Here is a 7,085-nt window from a genome sequence, read left to right as displayed (position 1 = left end):
TGCTCTGCTATTAGTATCCTCAGCACTCAGTTCAGTACTTTTAACACATAGTAAGCTCTTAGTATTTTATTTTAAAAATTCATTCATTCAGTTTTCCCGGTACCCTTTTTAAAAATTATTAATTAATTTATTCATTTTTAGTTTTCAACATTCACTTCCACAAGATTTTGGGTTCCAAATTTTCTCCCAACTCTTCCCTCCCTTCACCCCAAGATGACATGCAGTCTGAATATACCTTTCCCCAATCTGCCCTTCCTTCTATCAACCCCCCTTTCTCTTATTCCCTTCCTTTTCTATTTTCCTATAGGGGCAGGAAAGATTTCTATACCCCTTTGCCTGTATATCTTATTTCCTAGTTAAATGTAAAAAAAAAATTTTAACATTCGTTTTTAAAACTTTGGGTTCCAGATTCTCTCCCTTCCTCCCTCCCCACTCACCCTCATTGAAAAGGCAAGCAATTAGATATCGGTTACACATGTGCAGTCATGCAAAACACTTCCATAATAGTCATGTTGTGAAAGACTAACTATATTTCCCTCCATCCTATCCTCCCCCCCCATTTTTTTCTATTCTCTCCTTTGAACTTGTCCCTCCTCAAAAGTGTTTGCTTCTGATTACTCGCTCCCCTAATCTGCCCTCCTTTCTATTATCCCCCCTCTCATCCCCTTCCTCCCTATTTTCCTGTAGGGTGAGATAGATTTCCATACCCAATTGAGTGTGTATGTTATTCCCTCCTTAAGCCAAATCCTATGAGAGTAAGATTCACTCATTCCCTCACACTTTCTCCCCTTCCCCTCCACTGCAAAAACTTTTTCTTCCCTCTTTCATGTGAGATAATTTACCCCATTCTACCTTTCCCTTTCTTCCTCTCCCAGTACAATTCTCTCTCTCACCCCTTAATTTTATTTTTTAGATATTATCCCTTCATATTCAATTCACCCTGTGCCCTCTGTCCATATATGTATGTATGTATGTATATGTATGTATGTATATATGTATATGTATGTGTGTATATTTATATATATATATATTCCCTCCAACTACCTAATACTGAGAAAGGTCTCATGATTTACAAATATCATCTTTCCATGTAGTAATGTAAACAGTTCAACTTTAATAAGTCCCTTATGATTTCACTTTCCTATTTACCTTTTCATGCTTCTCTTGAGTCTTGTATTTGAAAGTCAGATTTTTCTATTCAGCTCTGGTCTTCTCATCAAGAATGCTTAAAAATCCTCTATTTCATTGAATGTCCATTTTTCCCCCTGAAGGATTATACTCAGTTTTGCTGGGTAGGTGGTTCTTGGTTTTAATCCTAGCTTCTTTGACCTCTGGAATATCGTATTCCAAGCCCTCTGATCCCTCAGTGTAGAAGCTGTTAAATCTTGTGTTATCCTGATTGTGTTTTCATAATACTTGAATTGTTTTTTTTCTGGCTGCTTGCAATATTTTCTCCTTGACCTGGGAACTCTGGGATTTGGCTATAGTATTCCTGGGAGTTTTCCTTCTGGGATCTCTTTCAGGAGGTAACCAGTGGATTCTTTCAATTTCTATTTTACCTTTTACCCTCTGGTTCTAGAATATCAGGGCAGTTTTCCTTGATAATTTCTTGAAAGATGATGTTTAGGCTCTTTTTTTGATCATGGCTTTCAGGTAGTCCAATAATTTTTAAATTATCTCACCTGGATCTATTTTCCAGGTCAGTTGTTTTTTCCATTGAGGTATTTCACATTGTCTTCTATTTTTTCATTCTTTTGGTTTTGTTTTATAATTTCTTGAATTCTCATAGAGTCATTAACTTCCATTTGCTCCATTCTAATTTTTAAGGAATTATTTTCTTCAGTGAGCTTTTGTACCTCCTTTTCGATTTGACCAACTCTACTTTTTAAGGCATTCTTCTCCTCATTGGCTTTTTGGACCTCTTTTGCCATTTGAGTTAGGCTATTTTTTTAAGGTGTTATTTTCTTTAGTATTTTTGGGGGGTCTCCTTTAGCAAGCTGTTGACTTATTTTTCATTATTTTCTTGTATCACTCTTCTCTTCCCAATTTTTCCTCTACTTCTCTTACTTGCTTTTCAAACTCCTTTTTGAGCTCTTCCATGGCCTGAGACCAATTCGTATTTCTTGGAAGCTTTGGATGTAGGAGCTTTGACTTTGTTGTCTTCTTCTGGTTATATGCTTTGATCTTCTTTGTCACCAAAGTAAGATTCTATAGTCTGAGGTTTGGTTTTTTTTTGTGCTGTTTGGTCATGTTCCCAGCCAATTACTTGAATTTTAAACTCTTTGTTAAGGTAGAGATCTGTTTCCAATGTGGAGAATGTACTGTCCCAAGCTTTGGGAGTTTTGTGCAGCTATTTTCAGAGTTACTTCTAGGGACCCGTAAATTTTCAGCTTTTTCAAGGTGGTATGATCAAGGACGAGGCGTTTACTCCTTTCCTGGCCTGTGCTCTGGTCTATGAGTGACTACAAGCACTCTTTTCTGCCTTGGAACTGTGAGGAAGATTCTCTGTCTGCCACTACCACAAGCTCCTCCACCCCAGTGCTCCTCTTTAACCCAGGACCACCACCCAGGACTGCGACCCAGATCACAGGTAAAGCAAGAGAAACCTGCCTCAGTGCCAGCAAACAGATCCCTGCAATGCTCTTCTGATCAGCTGCTGATCCCTCCCCACCGACTGTGGGCCAAGGGCTCCAGAAGCAGCCATTGCCACTGTGGCTACTGCTGCTGTGGCTGCTGCCCCAGGGCTGCACAGGGCCAGGGCTGGACCACACTCCTCTCTCACCCAAGTCCAACAGACATTTCACACTGACCTTCTGAGTCGTCTTTGGAGTTTATGGGTTGAGAAGTCTAGAAACCACCACAACTGTCCATGATTCAGTTCCCTGAGGCCTGCCTGTTCCAGATTTTCTGGGGCCTGTCTTTGCCTGCACCATCCATGCCGAGCTGTGCTCCCTCTCCTAGCCTGGTGCAACAGACCTTTCCCATCAACCATCCAGGCTGTCTTGGGCTGGAAATTTGTTTCACTCTGTCTTTTTGTGGGTTCTGCTGCTCTAGAATTTGTTTAGAGTCATTTTTTACAGGTATTTGAAGGGGTTTGAGGGAGAGCTCAAGCAAGTCATTGCTTTTACCCTACCATCTTGGCTCTACTTCTTTCTGCTACCCCCAGCCTTGCTACATTCTTAAGAAGAAGTAGTCTTCCTCTAACAGGTCAATTTAGTCAGCTGCTTTAAAGTACAGTTATCTCTTCCATATTGTGAATATTCCCATAGCAACTTTCCCCATCATTGTTTCAATATATCAGAGGTTGGCATAAGAAATTAAATGGAAATTTGGAGTGAGTTTTGCGGAATCTATAGATGACACATGAAGGCCAGCAGATGACACAAACCCTATGACCAATTACTTCCAAATTTTACAATAAGATACTTAGTAAACACCCCATAAAAGAAAAAGAAAAAAAATCATACTTCTTCCCGGGTATGAAGGGAAGGTCAAAATATTCCTTGCCCATAACTCCTGTGATGTGGAAGGGATAACTGTACATTTTGCAGATAGCTGACATTTCCGTTCTTGTGAAGATGGAGTTCTCTTTAAAATCTGACATGCCATAGAGATCGATAACTAAGGTTCTTTTATGGTTGAGGTGGCTGGTAGTAATACCTCCCCTAAATCTTTCAGGATCAAATGCTCTCTTATACTTTATTTATTATCACAGAAAGGAAGGTGAGTGGGTTTGGCAAGATAGTAGCTGCAGGTAATAACACTGAGGAGCACAATAACCTTTCTACTATACTGAAATGCTTTCAGCAAATGCACAAAAACAGGGAGATAGAGGGATTCACTACTCGGGCTTGCAATTGCTTCTTGTGATTCTATTCATGAAGAACTTCATAGAGTTGGAGGGCAGAACCATGAGAAAATAAATGAGACATCATCATAGCAGCAGTGCTGTTCGTGATTTTAGATATTCATATCTGTGTTTACATGTGTTTCTGTGGGTGTATTTGTCCAGAACTCTGTGTTTCCCTGGGGCAGCTAGGTGATACAGTGGATGGAGCTCTGGTCCTAGAGTCAGGAAGACTCATCTTCATGAGTTCAAATCTGACCTCAGACACTCACCAGCTATGTGATCCTACGCAAGTCATTTAACCCTGTTTGCCTTAGTTCCTCATCTATAAAATGAACTGAAGAAGGAAATGACAAATCACTCCAGTATCTTTGCCAAGAAAATCCCAAATGAAGTCATGAAGAATCACACATAACTGAAAAACAAAGGGACAACAACTGTGTGTTTCCCATAAGAAGTCCTGATGCCCATTTTATGCTGCCAAGATGCCTGAGGTCTGAAGCACAGAGAATACCAGTTTCACAAGTCAAGCCAACAAATGTTAATTAAACATGTGTTATGTACAAGGCACTGGGCACTGAGGTTTGAGGTTATGAACTTGAGTCATGAGGTCAATGACAGACAATCTTTTCTCTAGGGCAAGTCACTGCCAGAGGTTGACGGTCTTGACATTCCGAGGCCTTAACAAGTACTTAACTCAATGCTGGGGCAAATTCACTTTGGAAAGAAATTAGGTCCTGCCTATGCAGAGCTCTAACTGGGAATTTTTGCATTTGAGCAACACACCTGAATTAAAGAGCATGTGGGAAGTGGGTAGGATATTATTCTATGAAGATGAGATAGAGATGCCGGGGCACAGCTAGGCTCTAGGCCTCTCCTGGGGTGAGAGTAGGGCTAAGAAGAGCTCATCCCAGCATGTGACCTGCTATCCCCCTATTTTAATTAATTTTCTTGTTAACTGGATATTAAACTCTGTCCTTTCTACACTATGCAACATAGAAATTTCTGTCAGTGTCTGCTAACTCTGGCACCCTGGGGCAAAACCCAATCACCCCACCCTAGTTAGCCCTTTATTCATAGGTACCTCTGAGGGCTACCTCTGTGAAGAAGTGAAGTAACTCTGTTCTTCATTTAGATGCCTGGCTTCCCCAAGAGAATGTAAACTTGGCTTTATCTTTGTCTGTATTGAAAGCATATGGATACTTTGTTAAACAAGAGAGAATTCCATACTTCAGGTGTTCCTCAAAGCAGTCAGACATGAATTAGCTGCGATCCAGAATTTACCAAAGCTCGTTTGAGACATCTGATGTTGGAACAAGATAGTTTAATGGACAAGTAAACCATCACTTCTTCTGAGTTCTCTAAACCTATCTTTGTATTCAATTAGGAAATCTTAATTCTACATACTTGGGCCACATTTTCTTAGCTCTCCACAAATATAAATGTCTTACATGAGATAAATTTTGATTTTATAATGTTATAATAATTCCTTATATAATTTATATATATATATATAAAAATTCCTTTATATATTCCTTTATAATTCCTTCAGCTTTTATAGACAGTCAATATAATAAACAGCCATTCAAAGAGCATTTCTTTATCTTTTGTACAGCCACAGTTAAAGACATTGTCCATTATATTGCTTCAAGTTCCTTATATAAAGATTCTCTGGATAAAGTCCTCCTAGAATCCAGTGCCAGGAAAAAATTTATCTCCCTGGGTGAACTTGTATGCTTTCTTTCATTGAACAATGAGAGCTATAGAACCAATGTGTTTCCCTTTTTGCTTTCAATGCCAGAAAACTCAGAACTAAATTCCCTACTTAACTGCATTCATTCCAGGTGTCCAATGTGAAGAAATGCCCCCTTGGAAATGGTGAAAAATGTTTTCCAACATTGCTGCACCAGGAATTTTTTTTAATTTTCTTTCTCAGTGCCACCAGTCTCACCCTAAACCTCGAGTTCCCCCTACCGTACTCCCTAAGAGCTCAGAAAACCTCTTCTACCTCATTTAAACAAGAAAAAATTCGAATTCATAGAGTAATAACATTTAGAGGTAAAAGGCAACTTTGAGATTGTCACTCTGAGATTTAGAGGCAGCTCAGGTGCAGGGGATAGGGTGCAGGACTTCTGGTCATGAAGACTTGAGTTCAAATTCCACCTCAGATACTAGCTGTATGATCCTGGACAAGTCATTTAACTTTTCTCAGTCTCTGTTTCTTTATCTATAAAATGGGACTAGCACCCACCTCACAGGATTGTTGTGAGGGTCAAATGTGATAAGATATGTTAAGTGTTTTGCAAACTTTAAAGCACCACAGAAATATCAGTCCAACTGAAAAGAATACCTTCTATACCATGCCCAAGTGGTCATCCAGCCCTTTGAGATGCCAATCAAAAAGGAATCCATTACCCTTACACATAGCCAATTCCACTTTGGGATAGTTCTAATTGCTAGGATATTTAATTTAGATATTTAATTAATATTTATTAATAAATAATGTTTAATTTAAATATTCTAGTGACTCTGTGATTCCCCCTTATGTGGGGATTTTCTTCTGTGGTAGAGATCACAACCATTCTGTGCAGCTCTTCCTTCTATCCTCCCCTGTGCTGCTTCTCACTTTCTCCTGATGTGTTGAGGAGACCAATGGAACACACAGGCCATCTATCAGTTATCCCTAGCCCTCATCATGTGACCAGCCCATCTTCTTTATGCTCATTCGTTTTTGCCGACATCCTTTTCTCCAGTTCTACTTTTTCATTGCCTGACTGTGTTGTTTTTCTTACATCAAGTATACATCTGCTTCTTTGTAAGTTATGTCCATTGCTTCTAATTCTGCCTGCAAGGGCCAAGTAAATTAAGTCCAATTCCCCTTTCATATGGCACCTTTTCAAGCACTTGAAGACAACTATCATAGCTCCCCTCAGTCTTCTCTTCTCCAAACTAAAAAGCCCCCATTCCTTCCTCTAATCCTTAAATGCTATTATCTTAGGATTCTTCCCCATCCTGGTCACCCACTTTTGCTCTCCAGCTTATGTCCAGTGACTTCCAGTACTAAACACAATATTGCAGATGTGGTTTGTTAGGTGCAATGTACGGGAGGACGGTCAATCGCATCCTTGCCCCTAGACACTAGGGCATTCAATCTATTCTAATAATGCAATCACTTTTTTTTCCTATATCACATTGTTGACCAATATTGAGCTTGCAGTACAAAAAAAAAAAAAAAAAA

This window comes from Vombatus ursinus, unplaced genomic scaffold (assembly GCF_900497805.2).
Source record: "Vombatus ursinus unplaced genomic scaffold, bare-nosed wombat genome assembly UNPS02014809.1, whole genome shotgun sequence".
In the NCBI taxonomy this organism is placed as follows: Eukaryota; Metazoa; Chordata; class Mammalia; order Diprotodontia; family Vombatidae; genus Vombatus; species Vombatus ursinus.
This window is presented reverse-complemented; position numbering follows the sequence as displayed.